The sequence below is a fragment of the Elaeis guineensis genome, chromosome 4, assembly GCF_000442705.2.
Source record: "Elaeis guineensis isolate ETL-2024a chromosome 4, EG11, whole genome shotgun sequence".
NCBI classification, from domain to species: Eukaryota; Viridiplantae; Streptophyta; class Magnoliopsida; order Arecales; family Arecaceae; genus Elaeis; species Elaeis guineensis.
Genome location: NC_025996.2, coordinates 136,407,131 through 136,423,745, shown reverse-complemented (window position 1 = coordinate 136,423,745; position 16,615 = coordinate 136,407,131). Strand labels below are relative to the sequence as shown.

General features: G+C 36.1%; 1 pseudogene; it reads left to right on the top strand.

Moving 5' to 3' along the window:
* Positions 1-2,743: 2,743 nt before the first annotated feature.
* LOC140857414 (wall-associated receptor kinase 17-like) lies at positions 2,744-10,657 on the top strand (annotated as a pseudogene).
* Positions 10,658-16,615: the final 5,958 nt, after the last annotated feature.

Sequence of the window (16,615 nt, the reverse complement as noted above, 5' to 3'; positions counted from 1 at the left end):
ACATACAATTTCCAACAAAATCAAACCTCTCGCTGCCCTTCGTAGATTCCCTAACCCTTGAGATGGGGATGGACGCCGAAACCCAAGCCACTACTTTGCCTCACTAGCCTCTCTCACTCATCACGAGCTTGTTCGACAGTTTCCAACAACGTCTAGTTACATCATTTATCAGTTGATTTGCCCATCAATGACTCGATGTTTAGACCACACATGGCCCTTCTGATCTACAATTTTTCTGCATTGTTCGCCCGTTGATTTGCCCATTGACTTCAGTGAATTTATATTTGGACACATTTGCCCCCTTTTCCTCAATGTTTCTGCATCGTCTGTCCTGACTTCAACGACTTCATGTTTGGACCAGACCTGTCCCTCTCATCCACAATTTTTCTGCATCGTTTGCCCGTTGACTTCAAAGACTTCATGTTTGGACCACACGTGGCCCTCCCATGCACAATTTTTCTGCATCGTTTACCCGTTGGCTCCAATGACTTCTCTCCTCCATATTTAGAGCAACCCAGCGCTCCTTCATTTTGTCTCCGCCTTCTAACAAGAAGAGCCCAGCTGCCACCATTAAGTGGGGCTCAACAGACATTAATTTTCCTTAACAAAAAAGAGCTCTGTGTTTTCCATGTTACAAAGGACTCCGCACTCTTTCAGGTTCTGGGAGCAGTTGGGTTCGAAGACGATAATGCAAGGTCATCAAAGAATACGGTATGATCTAAAATCATCAGTGCTGCCACAGACCATCTCTGTTGATTGCTGTTGCTCCTAAACCCTGTTTCCACAAGAAATTTGCTGAACACTGAAGTGATCGGCTGGATTGAGGATTGCTATTGCCAAGCCGATCAGCCTAATGGCGATTTGCTGAATTTTCTTTGCAATTAGACAGCACTGCTGTTGGCACTTGTAAGTAGTTCTTCTTCCCTTTAATAAATTTCAGGTGGCACTTCTGCCTCCTTTGCATTCAAAAATGATGGACCAAGTAGGGTGATGGGAGTCTATTTCCACTCTTCCACCACCTCCACCTTTTGGAACTCACTATTGTGGGGCTCAAAAATTCTGAGATCCTTGAAAGAAATTAAACACCCACTCAATCTTCAAGCTTTTTACTTGGTTTCATATGTGACTATAATATTCTCATGAGTAACCCCATCGAACTTTCCTCAAAAAAAAAAAAAAAAAAAAAAGGACAGTATCTTCACCAAAAGTGGGACCCATGGCAGGACCCGCGCCACACGGGCAAGGAGCAAGCGCCTCCACCCACTATTTTACACCACCGGGAAGCTTTTTAGCAAAAACAATTGGCTTTTGACGCTCCATTGTGCTCCTAATTAAGATTAGGTTTTTAATGATGCCAGACCACTCCAAAACCGTGTTTCTATAGATTCTCTAGCTTCCACTGTTAGTACACAAGAAGAGGTGATGCCTTCAAACTTTCTATTGTATCAATTGCATGCTATGTAGTATGATTGCCAAATGGGTCATGCGTGTATGCCCGTTGCCGAGTTCTTCTAATATGTTGATTCAATTATAGAATAGAATGTAGAACTGTTTAACATTTTGGATCATGATTGCCACCATAGGAAACAGGTTAGGACATAATATGTCGATGTTAATTTAAAAATCAGTCGTAACAAATACTTCCACAAATGTGAGGTAGATGTAAAGAGAACGTGCAAGAGATTACAAGGTAACCACTAAGAAATTGGCTCATCACATTTCTGCTTGACTTCTCCCACTTTCTGGAGCATGTCTTTTGTTTTCTCATTTTGGAGAGGTTAGATCAAGTCATTTTTCTGATCATTTTCTCATCCAAAAGTATCATGTGGTATATGATGTAGATTCCATAGCAATTGCAACTTATAATAAACTAACAATAATATCTAAAAATAAAATATATGCACTTATCATATTTTTTAGTTATGCATCTATTGTATGATTCTAGAAAAATTTGCAGTTCCTCGTAGCTTATAGAATCAAAATGTGTATACCCCACTGGACACCATGTATGCACAAAGACTAACTTTCTTGCTTTCCTTGAATCCCCTCCAATCAAAGTATCTAGAAAGCCTAAAGCCACTTGTCGTTCTTTTGTGCTCTGCTTTTTGTTACAGTGATTCTATAAAGGCACCTCCGATTCTTAACCCTATCAAGCTATTATGCTCGAATCTCCTCCCATGTGAGCGTGACCACATGTAACACCCTAATGATACCACCATAAATTCAGTAGGTCTATTGTATCCTTAGCAAGAGTAAGTGATACCATCGATTCAATGGGTCCCTCATATCCATTGTAAGAACTTTCATATGAATTGCAGGTGATTTGATTCATTGATCCAATGACCTCATCATCTACTTTTGGTTGCTTCTAGAGTTTTTAGGACTCATTTGATTTGTAGGAAGAAGAGAGGAAAGTGTGGTTAATGAGAAAATGAAGAAACCTCTTTTACTAAATTAGACTTTTTAAAAGAAAGAGATTGGAAAGTGCCATTATCATGGGAATAAAATTTTTATATTTTATGAAAAAAAAAATCTATGCAGGTCATGGATTTTTAGCTTTTTCAAAAAATGAAAATTAGGATTTTTTTTTAGAACTATCCTAAACCTATGAATCGAATAGGATAAACAATAGATGGTGCTCCTTGATTTTGTCTCTGCCTTCTAACAAGGTTGCCGTTGAGTGGGGATCCACAAACATTAATCTTGCTGGGGAGGGGAGCAGCTAGAGAGGTCAATCAAACTCATGATTTTCAGGTTGTTACTGATTCTTGGGCTGCTGCTATTATGCTTGGCAGCACCATTCGGTGCATACATCTCGAAGGCAAAGAACTCATCATTTCCACTGACCTGTACAAATGTTCCCATCCCTATAATTTTACAAACTGTATTGTTGCCCATTAGGACAACTCCACTGCTCACAGTCTCATAGGTAGAGAACTAGTCCCTATTGAAATATATGTGGAAAGAACAAGCCGAATCTATGAGTCAGTTGTTTCTAAAATAAGCATCATTGGTTGCAGCAAGAACATAGGCAGCATCATCAAAATCTTCTCCCACAACATTAGCTTTTGCCTATTTTTCAATCTTTTTCTGACCCTGATCTTGCTTGTTATTCTGTTCCTTATTTTTTAATTTATAACATTCAGATTTAATATGTTCCTTTTTTTTACAGTAATGACAAGTCAAGTTTTTATTTTTTAACTTAAACCTATGCTTCTAGCTACTATTACCGGAACCCCTATCATTAGATCTTCTCCTAGCAACTAAAGCATCACCCTGTCCTTCAGTAACACTCCCAGACATATGCTTTTCAAGTAGCTCTTTAAAAAATAATGCAGCTTTAACATCTTCTAAGGATATAGTTTCTCTACCAAAAAGAAAAGTTTCTCTAAAATGCTTATAAGAGAGAGGTACAATAATAATAGGGTCTCATCTTCCTCTTCAATATTAATATCAATAGACTTTAAATCTGTAATAATAGAATTAAATTCATCAACATGAGTTTTCATGGATGTACTTTCAGCCATGCACAGTATGCATAAACGGTGCTTCAAATATAACTTATTGGTAAGAGACTTTATCATGTACAAAGATTCCATCTTCAACCACAAGTTAGCAGCTGTCTTCTTTGAAAACACCTCTCGCAAAATCCCATCAGACAGACACAAGTGGATCACTGTCAAAGCTTTATCATCCATCTCCTCTTTCTGCTCTTCTATCAAATTACTGGGCATTTTCTCTTTTCCTATCAGTACCTTTTTCAAGCCCTTCTGTATTAGGACTGCACGCATCTTAATTTGCCATAAATTAAAATTGCCAATACTATCAAACTTCTCAATATCAAATAACGAAAAAGCTATAGCAATTGATCTCACGAAACTAGCTCTGATACCAGTTTGTTATGAAAGATATGAGAAAGAGAGAAGAAAAAAAATACACTGACACGGTAATTTATGTGGTTCGGCAGTGTGCCTATTCTATGGGTGAGGATAGAGTAAAAAAATTTCACTATAATAAAATAGAGTATAAAAATAAATAGTTATCTCCCAAACTCAAAATTCCAATACACCTAAATCTCACACAAAAGAGAAGCTCTCAAGCCTAAAACTCTTGCTCTCTTGCTTTCTTATAAATGGTAGTGTAGAATGAGAATATATATAATAAAGAAAGAGAAATCAGAAAGAAATATTCAAAAAATAGTACTATTGATTATGACCAATTCTCTTGATAGATTTTTTTTAATTGCCAAAATCGTACTGCTGGTTGTGACTGATTTTCTTGATAGATTTTCTTAATTGCTGAGATCATAGTTGACCTTTAATTATTGAAATCTTAGATTGATTCTATCGTTTCTTTCCTTCTTGACTTGATTCTATAAAATCAATATAATTTAGATTATTCTGTCAGATTAATACCAATGACAAATATACCATACGATAAAATAGAAAACTTAGCTTACAATTTTAGAGCTACATAACAAAAAATTTTGAAATAAGCTGTAATGGCACTTCTCCAATTTTGCGATTGGGCGATAATTCTTACAAGATTGAAGACATCTCACTGCTGCAAGGCAATCTAAGCATCTATGCTGGTGCCTTTTGTCATCACTGCGATCGGAATCTCGAACCAGGGTCTGACTGGATCAACCTGGAGGGAACCCCCTACACAATAGCCGACACAGTGAACTCCGAGAACATGCTGAGAATAGTCGGTTGTAACGGTGTGAAAATGATCCAAGGGCTTCCTAGTAGTAACTCAACAAGTGCTTGTGTATCCTTCTGCGACTCTGTTGGCGATGTTATCAATGGATCATGCTCTGGCTTGGGCTGTTGTCAATCCTCCATACCTAAAGGTCTCAAGAGCTTCATGATGTGGTTCCAATTTTTTCATAACCTCACAAACAAAGTGTCCGGTGCGACCGAAATTTCTCGGTGCAGCCAGGCCTTCTCTGTTAAGCAAAACAACTTCACATTCTCGAGTGAGATGCTAAAGAATGTTGCAGAGGACAATCAAGTTTCTCAAGATCTTTACCTGATGACGTTGGATTGGGCTATTGGGAACACAACATGTACAAAAGCGAAAAGGAACATGTAAAGCTATGCTTGCAAGGAGAATAGCCACTGCTACAATTCAAATGATGGAGTCGGATACGGCTGCAATTGTAGCCAAGGATACCATGGAAATCCTTACATTGGATGCCAAAGTATGCAACAGTTTACACTTTTATGAACATTTTATAAGCATATATATAACTAACATATGTGTATATACGTAATATAGTAGCTTGTCTTGTTACTCCCAACACTGTTACTCACCAATGGCAACCCCAAATTTCCTTGTTTTTACGCTTGCAAGATATTAACGAATGCAAGGATCCAGAGCTCAATCCTTATGTTGGATTGTGCATCAACGAGCCAGGCAGTGTTTCTTGCACCCGTCCACTTGGCCAACATGGAGACGGTAGAAAGCAAGGAAGCGGTTGCACAAGTAGAGGGCCAACGGTTTCAACAAAAGAAAAGGATATGGTGCCGTTGGAGCCTGTTTTGGGTAACATATTCAAATTTGCTTATTAGTAAATGGAAGCTAGACTTATAGGTTTTTATTTATAATTTATTTGTTCTAACGTTAACTGCTAGAAATTCTCCACATTTTGCCATGATCCACTCCCCCATGTGGGATCTGTGTGGCAACCATGTCACAAACTCATTGACTTGTGCATCTACCAAGTTGGGTCAGATTCAGCCTAGTGCGGACCTAATTAATCTGATTTGATCCTTCAAGTAATCAAATTAAGAATTTATTTTCTTTCTTTTGGTCTCATATATATATATATATATATATGTGTGTGTGTGTGTGTGTGTGTGTGTATGTGTGTGTGTAATTTGTTACATACATGTCTTCTAAAAAATATTATTTACATATGTATATCCCTAATATTATACTATTTGTATAACAATACCCATTCTGTTAGATTTTAAATTATCATTTATAGAGGAGTTGGGGAGGGGGGGGGTCGTGGGAGATAGAGAGGAAAAAGTAGAGCAGAAAGTAGAGTAGCCTAAGGGGAAGTTGAACTCAAAGGATAGTTTTGAGACATTTCACTATTCTATTATGTTTCACTATTCTATTATGATCTACATGGAGGTTGGCATTTCACTATTCTATTATGATGAGGCCAACCTCAAGCTTTGAGACCGGTTGTATAAAATTGACACCAAAATCTTTTCCATTGTATATCATTAATAAATGGACTAATTTTAGCTTGCGTAATACATATGCCTTTTCATAAAAAGAGAGAGAAAGAGAAGAGAGAGATAGGGAAAAAAAAAAGAAGGGAGAAAGGACTCCTAAATATTTGTTGAGGAATAATACTCCTATATCCTAGAGGTTAAGGACTCTAATTGTACTTGTATACTCTTGGGCGCCCATCCATCTAAATATTTGATCTTAACAATATTCTTTCAAATATTTACAGAAAGTTGACATACAAAAACATGCCAGGAGTTCAGCCCAAAGAGATACTTGAGTAGAACAATCTATTTAAAGGGAGAAAGGACCCGTGACATAAAAAAATTATGGTAGCCCTTTGTAGAGAAGCAACCAATATTCCACCTCCATAAGGCCCTATCTTCTTAATTACTCAGATGATCAAGACTTGGAATATGTCATTGCCTCCTGCTTCTCTTCATTGAGCAAATATCTAAATCTTGCTCCAGTCTCATAGAGCTAGCATCCCTAGAAGCATGATCCTGCTTCATGTTGTTCTTATTTAAGCCAATTGGCAGAACCAAAGAAACATGACAGTCGATGATCCCCAACCATCTTTTGGCAAGTCTTCCTTCCACTTCCCACTTTATCTTGGTTGATTGTGAAGTGCATAGAACCTCCTTCAAACAATAAAGGGAGAAAAAACCTAATCAACAAGGCCATAATTGACAAACAGGTTATCTTTGTAAAAAATATCAATTTTTTGTCAAAAAAAAATGATCTATCAAGGTAATTTTACTATCATATCCTTATACACAATGTGGTGTTATCATCTAAAGTTGCTTGCATGGCATGCCTCAACTCCATGATTATGGTTTTTTCAAACATTCTTGTTGGTACATTAAACCGACCTCAAGCCACGTGGCATCATCATGTGCAATCACCAAAATATTTATCTCAAAGCACAAGATTGCAGTGAATTGGTGATCGACTCAGATCAATCTTTTACCTACGTAAATGAGTACACATCGACAATTCTGATATCTGAAATATCGGGAGCTTCAGATAAGCTATTAACCGATCTACATTGAAGCACATCGATCAATGGCCAATGTCAACTACTATATTATCTACAACACTTATTCTGTGGAGTTTATCTACAATCTCTACAACTAAGCTGCAGTTGGCTATGATCTCTTATACAGCTGGCCACGATCTCATGCATAGCTATTGAATATAACTAAGTATAAGCTGTCGATATAGCTAAGTATGATCTCATTTTCAGCTAATACGTACAGCTATACTCTGGCTTACTTACAGCTAGCTTTAATCGCCTAACAAACTCCTCTAATGGTCTAACAAACTCTGTAACGGCCTCTCATCAGTTCTTCAATAAATGGAGGGCTAGGGATCCTCCAAGGTAAGTTCTAATTTTCAAAAACTAGAGTGAGACTATGCCGGTAGGAACTTTGTCAGTTCTTAAATAAAGACTCTAGTTCCTGCTTAGTCTAATTTCTCTAGTCCCACATAAACCCTGTTCTTGCTCTACTACTCTTTTCCACCTACTATTCTTGGGCTCAAAGAGAGAGAGGAAAAAGTAGAGCAGAGTCAACGAATCAATGGGGAGCGGAACTCAAAGGATAGGGATGCATCCGATTAAGTTTCAATTATGATAAGAGTGGAGTCCTCTATATGCATATCAATTTTATTATTTTTTTTTTTTATTGGTGGAGCTTGGGCAAGAGAGGGGTAGGGGAATTGAATTTTTCCTTTTTTTTTTTTGTTTCCCCTCCAATCCCTTGGTGGGACGTGGGGAAATTAGGATGGGGGGCACACGGATGTTGGCATTTTTATTGTTCTATTATGGTGAGGTCGGCTTTGAGAACGGTTGCATAAAATTGACACCAAAATCCTTTCCATTATGTATTATTAATAAATAAACTAATTTTAGCATGTGTAATATCTATGTCTTTTCATAAAAAGAAAGAGAAAGGGAGGAGAGAGATGGGAGAAAATGAGAGAGAAAGGTCTCTTAAATATTGGTAAGGAATAATACTCCTAGATCTAATAGGTTAAGAACTCCAGTAGTACTTATATACTCTTGAGTCCATCCATGTAAATGTCTGATTTTAACAATATTCTTCTAAATATTTCTCGAAAGATGATGTATGAAAACATGCTAGGAATTCATCCCAAAGAGATACTTGAGTAGAACAATCTATTTAAAGGGAGAAAGGACTCCTATCGTGAAAAAATTACAATAGCCCTTTGTAGAGAAGCAACTAGAACTATTCCACATCCATGAGACCCAATCTTCTTGATTATTCAGCTGACCAAGACTTAGAATATGAGGTTGCCTCCTACTCCTCTTCATCAAACAAATATCTAACTATTGCCCCAGTTTCATAGAGCTAGCATCCCTAGAAACATAATCCTATTTCATGATGTTCTTTTTTCAGCCAATTGGAAGAGTCAAGGAAACATGATAGTTAATGATCCCCTAACAATCTTTCTGAAAGTCTTCCTTCCATTGCCCACTTAATCTCGATTTTGAATTGTGTAGTGCATGGGACCCACCTTCAAATAATAAAAGAAGAAAAACCTAATCAACAAGGCCATCAGAGGAAATGCTTGACGTACAAACAGATCATCCTTGTAAAAATTATCAAATTTCTATTGAAAAGAAAATGCTCTATCAAGATAATTTTACCACCATACCTTATACATCAGATGTGGTGTGGTCATTAATTTGAAGCTGCTCGCATGCACGCCTCAACTATATGATTACATTTTATCTCTCAAAATATTTTTCAAAATTATTTTGCACTGAGAGGCACATTTATGTCATTGTTTTTTTTTTTTTTTTTGTGGTAACACAGTGGAGCAATGCTATAATAGAAAACATAACAATAGTTTACAGAACCACAAAACCCCCACCATCCAATGAATGGGCAGCCTAGAATTTGTTAACGAAATGTTTCAAGCAAGTTATTAGTTCTTACAAGAATAGAATTTGATTGGTCCTACAGAAATGTGATGAAATATTTGCTTGAAATCAAATTTTTGATAATCAAGGTGATGCCATGGAGAGGTATATATAGTTCTTTCATTTTTTTTGAACAACCAAAGCTACAACTGGAGTGATATAATTTCTGTTAGTGTTTAAAGTTTTAAAGCTTAGCAATAAAACCATCTCCTGCCCTTGATGAAAAGAACTTCCATCAACAAAGAATTTCAAAACTAAACTTCCTACTGTTTATATGCAAGAGTGGGGCTAAGCCTCCTATTTATTATCACTGGAAGTTTGTGGTGATACTGGCTTTCCAACAAAAGAAAACTAATCAAGATGAAAGCCAAGTTCTTTCAAAAAAATGGAGGCTTATTTCTACAGCAACAAATCTTAAGTCAAAATTCTAATGCAACATTTAAGATCTTTAGTATAGAGGAACTAGAAAAGGCAACCAGCAACTTCAACAAAAGCCAAATCCTTAGTCGTGGTGGATATGATACTGTATACAAGTGTGTTTTGCCAAGCCAAGAAGTTGTGGCCATCAAGAAGTCCAAATTTATTGATGAGAGCCAAATCGAGCAATTCATCAATGAGATCATCATCCTTTCTCAAATCAATCATAGGAATGTTGTCAGACTCTTAGGCTAGTGTTTAGAGACCCAAGTTCCATTGCTTGTACATGAGTTCATATCCAATGGAACCCTTTTCCACCATATCCATAGTCAAAGTCATGATTTCTCAATGCCATAGGACGTTCGTCTCAAGATAGCTGTAGAAGCTGTTGGAGCATTGGCATATCTGCACTCAACTGCTTCAGTATCAATCATTCACAGAGATGTTAGGTCCACAAACATACTGTTAGATGAAAATTATAAAGCTAAAGTATCAAACTTCGAAGCTTCGAGGTCAGTCTCATTTGATCAAACACATATAACCACTCTTGTGCAAGGGACATTGGGTTACTTGGATCCAGAGCACTTCCACACAAGCCAGTTAACAGAGAAGAGTGATGTCTATAGCTTCGGGGTAGTTCTTGCGAAGCTATTAACTAGGGAGACTCCAGTATCTTTTGTTAGATTGGAAGGTCAGAGGAATCTAGCTACATCTTTTACATTGATGTTTGATGAGCAGCACATCCTTCAATTGATAGAGCCTCAAATTTTAGAGAAAGTTGGAATGGAGCAACTCTTTGTCGTTGCACAACTTACTAAGAGGTGTTTAAATTTGAAAAGAGAAGAAAGACTAACCATGAAAGAAGTTGCCATGGAGTTAGAAGGGCTAAGGAGGTTTCATAAGCAGCAGCTAGCTCCCTAAAATCTCGAGGAGACAGAGCACTTGCTAGGTGGGATTGGACCATCAAGTGGATGCATTATCAAGGAGGCAACCACACAATATAGTTTAGAAGGTGATATGTTAGCTTCCATGGATCTCCCAAGGTGATGGATCGATGAGAAACCACTCTTTTTGTAGAGAGTTGTTGAGATTTTCTCTATGCTACTGATGCTCCCTAGTTTCTGAAGCAGATATTGATCAAGTTGTTCCTTGAACTTTGCATTTTACTGCCATCTCTACATATTGTATCACTAAAGAACTATGTGATAAAAAATAGTGATCTAGCTACATATTGATGTAGTTATGTACTATTGAGTATTTGGATTTATCCACGACATATTTGGTGACATGTACTATATATATTAAATATACCACTTGAAACCAAGACTTCTTTTACTCCTCCTTGACATGGTCTTGAGATTCATTACCCGACTCCTCTTGCTCGCCATGTTTAGATTGCTCTTCAATCCACACCATCTCCTCAAAGTGATCTTCCTTGAAGTTGGCTGATTAATAGGCACCTTCAGTGCCTTTGATGAATTTATGGCTCCCTTTTTTGAGGAAAAATCGGCCTCTCCACTATCTTGGCTCATTCTTGTTGAAGTGAACCTTCACAATAGTACAAAGCTTTATTTATTTCCTACTTGTATGACTTGTAAGTGTTCAATATTTTTCATTGCTTCAAAAGTTCTTAGTACTTGTTGAAGACTAATTGCATGTTTGCTTGTACTTCTAGAGGATAGTTTTTGTTACATTGATTAAAAGGTCAAATATAGACCATTTGAAAGCATGAAGGAAATAGAACAAATAAAATATACCAAAGTAATACTTTTAAATAATATAGAATTTTACAAATGTACTCTTGCAGATATTACTTACTACCTATTTATCCTTCAAAATTGACTATTTGCATATATATCCTCAAATCTTTCTATTTTTGTAGGAATACCCCTCTCATAAGATTTGACTAATGGTATTAATAGATAGCTGCTTTAAGTATAAACAAATTTATTATCCTAAAATTTTATCAGAAAAATAAATCTTTACAATATAAACTACATGTTAAATTTTAAGAGTATTAATGCAGAAGGGCAATAATGCCTTTTAGATTTAAAATGATAATTTTAATATTGTTAGTTAAAAATTTAATAGGAGATGTATCAATGGAAAAACAAGGTGATCTGAGAGCTATATATGCAAATAGTAATTTTTGGAGAATAAATATATAATAAATCATATTTATAGGGTAATATATGTAAGAAGCCTAATTATAAAACTTCTAAAAATATGGATTGTTATAATTAACAGGATAGATCTCATAGTCGATATAAAATAAGAAGTTTCTATTCTTTTAAAGAAAAACCATCCACTAATTCATGCACCTAACTTTTCAATCCACAGCAATATTTGCCTCTTTATAAACATGTTTAACTTCAAAATATTATAGAGCTATCATCATTTTCTAACAATCATATAAAAGTGGATGAAAATCAATCTTAAAAGGTATGGATCCCACCAACTATTTAACAACTACCAAAGAATCTTCTTCAAGAATAATGGGAGTTGCCTTCGAAATTCTCGAAGTACATGATATACCTTCCCATGCAGTACAAAGTTCTACTATCGACATTATAGCATCAACCAAATAACCCCCCACTACCACAACCAAAACTCCACTAGAGCTTCTACTAAACCTTCATTAGAGCTCGTTATAACAAAGCTAGCTCCACCTAAATCAGCTCTATGCAGCACAATACTATCATTAAAATTAACCTAGAGGAAACCAAGGGAATAAAATAAATCCTTCAAGAGGACACAGAATCTACAGAAAAAAGCCATAATTTTTGTCAACTATCAAAGTGTCTTTTAAGGCATTAACATTAATGTATGCCTATGCTTGGGTAGAAGCTCGAAATAAAACTAATTTCTTCATCCGAGCCTGGCAGGACCCATGCCACAAGGGCATGGAGAAAGCGCCTCCAATTTCTTCATCCGAGCCCACTACTTTACACCACCAGGAAGCTCTTTAGCAAAAATAATTGGCTTTTGAGGCTCCATTGAGCTCCTAAGCGTAGGTTTTTAATGATGCCAGAACACTCCTAAAGGTGTTTTTATAGATTCTCCAGGCTTCCACTGTTAGTACACGAGAAGAGGTGAAGCCTTCAAACTTTATTGTATCAATTGCGTATTATGTAGTATGATTGCCAAATAGCTCATGCATGTATGCCAGTTGCCAAGTTCTTCTAATATCTTGATTCAATTATAGAATAGAATGTTGAACATTTTAACTTTTTGGATCATAGTTGCCACCATAGGAAACATGTTATTAAATAATATGTTGATGCTAATTGAAAAATCAGTGGTAACAAATACTTCCAAAAACGTGAGGTAGATGTGAAGAAAACATGCAACAGATTACAAGGTAGCCACTAAGGAAGTGTCTTAGGGTATTTCTTTTTTTTAAAAAAAAATTATTTTTTAATCATTTTGTCACATTTCTGCTAGAATTCTCCTACTTTGTAGAGGACCAGTCTTTTGTTTTCTCAATTGGGAGAAGTTAGGTCAAGTAATTTTCCTGATCATTTTCTTATCCAAAAATATCATGTTACATATGATACAAATTCCTTAGCAATTACAACTTATAATAAAGTAACAATAATAACTAAAACATAAAATATTTGCACTTATCATATTTTTTAGTTATGCATCTATTATATGATTCTAGAAAAATTTGTAGTTCCTCGTAACTTACAGAATCAAAATGTATATACCCCACTAGACTCCATCTATGAGCCAAGATTTTCTTCTTTTCCCTAAATCCCCTCCAATCAAAGTATCTTGACAGCCTAATGCCACTTATCATTCTTTTGCGCTTTGTTTTTTGTAATAATGATTCTATAGAGGCCCCTCCCATTCTTAAACCTATCAAGATATGCTCAAATCTCCTCCTATGTGAGCATGACCATATGTAACTCTGTAATGATACCATAAATTCAGTAGGTGATCCCATTGATATAAGGATACTAGGTGATCCTATTGATTAAATGGGTCTGTCATATCCCTAGCAAGAACCTTCATGTGAATCTCAAGTGATTGGATTCATTGATACAATAACCTCATTGTCTGCCTCTGGTTGCTTCTAGGGTTCTTAGTGTCATATCCCTTCTACTACTTTATGCTGCTGTCATGTGGACACTGACTCCTTCGATAAGGGAGCATGGGATGAGCAATTGTAAGCTAGAAATTGTCTCTACTTCTAGATATTGCCAGATTACTTTGTTTTTCTTCCATTACTCTGCTATTTCCTTCAACAATTGTGAGGAGGGGCCGATCAATTGGTTTGAAGAATCCAATCGCACAATCAACTACGATGGCTAAGACCTTTCCTTAAGACCGCTTCAAAGTAACCAACGCATTTGTAGGAAAACAAGAAATTAACACGCTTGTACGTTTTTATTTGGAGCGGCTGTCATTTTTTTTTTTTTTTTTTTGGACATGGCAAGAATAGAAGTCAAACTGGTCGTTGTCGCGTTTGATTTTATCCCCATATTGCACCCTTTTCCATAGTCTTTCTGCATCGTTTGTCTTTTGACTTGCCCATTGACTCCAATGACTTCTTTGCTCCAAGTTTAAACCATACATAGCGCTCTCATATTGATTGCAGAAGTTTTTTTCTTTTTTTCTAAAATTTTTTTCATAATTTTTCTGCAACGTTTGCTTGTTGATTTGCATGTCGACTTGCTGGTTGACTTCAATAACTGCTTTGCTCTATGTTCAAACAACGCATGACGCTCTCATATTGATTAGAGAAGTTTTTTTTTTTTCGAAGATTTTTCCATTATTTTTCTGCATCGTTTGTCAGTTGATTTGCCTGTTGACTTGCTCATTGACTTAAAATGACTTCTTTACTTCATGTTTAAACCATATGTGGTGCTCTCATATTGATTTTCATAATTTTTCTGCATCCTTTACCTGTTGATTTGCCTGTTTACTTGTCCGTTGATTTCAATGACTTGTTTGCTTCTTATTTAAACCACGCATGGTGCTGTCATATTGATTGGAGAAGTTTCTTTCCTTTTCTCTGAAGATTTTTCCATAATTTTTCTGCATGTCTATCTATTGATTTGCCTATTGACTTGTCCGTTGACTTCAATGACTTCTTTGCTCCATATTTAAACCACACGTGGTGCTTTCATATTTATTAGAGAAGTATTTTTCATTTTTTCTTTAAGGTTTTTCTATAATTTTTCTGCATCATTTATCTGTTAATTGGCATGTTGACTTGCCCGTTGACTTCAGTGACTTCTTTGCTCCACATTTAAACCACATATGGCCCTCTCATATCGATTGGAGAAGTTTTTTATCATTTTTTTTTCCTGAAGATATTGATGGGAGAAGCTTCTGCAGAACTTTTTTGCTTGTGCTACCCATTAATTTGGGCTAACAAGTTTTGTTGGTCATGCTATAAGAGAAGGCACTAATTTTGGCCTAGTTCAATGACTTCTCTCATCCATGTTTGGAGTACCAAGTGCCCCTTGATCTTGTCTCTGCCTTCTAAGTTCTAACAAGAAGAGCCCTACTACCATTAAGGGCTCATTTGGTTGACAGAAAGTTGAGGGAGAAAGAGGTATTTTTTGAAAAATGGATGGAGCGTCTTTTATTTGGTGGAAGTTTTAAGAGCAGATAGAGTGAAAAAATTTCTTTCCATAAGAAGTCACTTCCCATATTTCATGAAAAATGAAAAATTATAGGGTAGATGGATTTTGGCACTTCCCATAGGATGAGAAGTGATGCTACTTTATTTTTTTTCAAAATATTTTTTTCGATCAACCGTTAAGATTTTGCAAAATATCAATGGATGGTTAAGATAAAAATTGAATAGTGATATTATATTAAGAAAATTTAGATATAGGATAATTATAAATAGACTAAATAAGAAAAATAATAAGAAAAAGCACATTTGAAATGATTAAATAAAAAGAAAAAATGTATAAGCATTAATTTAATTACAAACATATACTTAAAATGTCTTACAAGTTTAATTATCTCTCTCTCTCTTCTCTCTCTCTCTCTCTCTCTCTCTCTGAGGCTAGTGTAATTTGATCTGACTACCATCTAATATTTAACTCAAGTTTCCCCGCAACCCAAACTTAATTAAATGGTGTCTCTTGTTAAACTATTTAATCTAGAAAATAAAATGGAGGTGACTTTTGTCATCATTTTCTCGTTAAAAATTTAAAAAAAAATCTCAAGCGTGTAATTAAGAAGTTTTCCATGTTGATCTTATATTTCAGAAATTTATCGCTATATTTTTCAGATCAAGCTTAAAAGAATAATGGAACTCATAAGCATCAACCGAGTGCTACACTCCAAATTTGCCTTATATTTCAAGGAAATTGAATTTGCCTTATATTTCGAGGAAATTATCTTCACTTGAGCACATAGCGTGGTCAAATATCCAACAAAAAGGCAAGAGATAGCGTGTAGAAAGTAATCTAAGAAGGAAAAGATGCACCAAACCCATAGATTCTCCTAATGTGCAATACCTGTCCCATCCAAAAACCCCGGACGCAAAATTTAAATTTTACCCCCATGCATTACATTCCATGCAGGAATTTCGTGCGTCTTAGGGTCAATTACCACCGATTTTTTGCACTAAAATAACAAAGAACCTGTAGAATCTTCAGTCAGTCGTACTGATACATCATCAATTCATAGATATTTCGCTGTATGACCGTTGTACCCCTCCCCAGGCTCAGTTTATCCGTCAGCTACCCCCATTAGTCCATAAATATTGGCAAGAACAATGGCCTTCTTGTTTTCGGCTGTGGAATGGTCTAATGGTTTTAGTGGCCGTTCCCTCTTGACCAAATTTCCGTATCTCGCACTCTACAATAACAATTCAAGCCAGGTACGTCCGTTACCCATCCAACGAGTAAGAAAATACCCTCATGCTACGACCACTAAATTAAAGAAGAGCAAAGTAGAAGAGACTTGTGGGCCCAAATGATTACGATACACAATCATAATTCCATCCCTCACCGCAGACCGTGGACCTGCTATTCC